Below are 1,509 nucleotides of genomic sequence, written 5' to 3'. Positions count from 1 at the left end.
TATTCATCACTTACAAATCCTATTGAGTAAAATTCATGTTCAAATATTTCTTTTTGCCATTGTCATTCAATTAATGGTATTTCCTCATGAAGATGATTTGTTTATAATGTAGTCCAGTTTGTTATTTTATTCTCTTTAGGATTTTCTGTCTTTCTCTTTTTTTTTTCTTTTTGGTGTGTAACCTGATTAAAAACTTTTGTCTACTTAGCTGGGTGCAATGGCAGAGGTTTGTAGTCTCAGCAACAAGGGAGGCTGAGGCAGGGAGATTGCTTGAGTCCAGGCATTCAACACCAGCCTGGGCAACATAACAAGATCCTATTTCTAAAACCAAACCAACAAAATCTATCCAGTGATATTCTCCTGTTTTCTTCTAAGCTGTGTATTTTAATGAGCCTTTATATTTTCTTCCATGCTAGCTTTAGCATACATACAGAAAATTGTAGAAATTTCAAATGCATAATTTGATAAATCTAGGACCAAAACACTACATAATCAGCATTGAGATCAAGAAATAATACTACAGCAGAACTTCAGGAACTAGTTTTTACCGACTTCCTAGATAATTCCTCTGCAGCTTTCTTGGCCCTAGTTAATTAACTGACCTAAGTTTAGAAATCTTTAAGTTAAAAAAAAAGACTAAGTAAATATAATTTGCAGATAGGAGTATTATACAGCTATACTACATAGCTTTCTAAATATTCCCTTTATTATATAGTTTTCTTGTTTATGGAACTGTGAACCTAAAAATTTTCAAGCATACTAAATTACAGCATAATGATGAATATATAACTCACAAACAAATGTATTGTTAAGAGAAGTTGACTGACTACATACACACACATGCAAATGTACACATGCATGTATAATTGATAATCATTGAGAATAAAATGAAGTAGAGCACTTGTGCTGAGAGCCATTGCCAAGTAGGAATGACGCATGGCATGACCCAGGTCATTTGCAGTGACATTGCATGTAAGGTGAACTTGCTCAAGGACCAGGGAGGATGGGGGTTAGGGTGCTCATTGGGTTTAGGGCGGTTCCAGGTTTAAGGTGTATCCTGCTGGGAATAGGGCCTATCCTGCTGCCTCCAGGCACCCGCTCCTTGAGTTCCCCTTGAGTTCTCAAGGGATTGAGAAAGTATTTGGGATGCAGAGCCCAGTGGAAGAGGGGATTTTGCCCAGAACCTGTGTGTAGAGTGCCGGTGACAGTTTGAGAGAGTTGCTGTTTGAATCTACAAGGTGTGTGGTGGCTCGTGATTTTGTGCCCAGCCAGACTGCGGCACACTTGATTTACAATGTTGAAAAGTATTTCTTTGCTTTCCAGAGCTCATTTCTCTGAAAATAAGTTGTTATAGACGTGTGCTTCAGAAGTCATAGAGACTCAATGTTTTGTTTTGTTTGGAAGCATGAACAGCAGTTTCATTTTAAGAGTATTAGAAATGTCTATCACTTATTTTGAGACTCAAGTCTGCTACTCAATTGAAATTTAAGTGTTTTGAATAAATTTATT

This window comes from Urocitellus parryii, chromosome 2, assembly GCF_045843805.1.
Source record: "Urocitellus parryii isolate mUroPar1 chromosome 2, mUroPar1.hap1, whole genome shotgun sequence".
NCBI classification, from domain to species: Eukaryota; Metazoa; Chordata; class Mammalia; order Rodentia; family Sciuridae; genus Urocitellus; species Urocitellus parryii.
The sequence above is the reverse complement of the archived record's forward strand: the minus strand, read 5'-3'. Positions refer to the sequence as shown.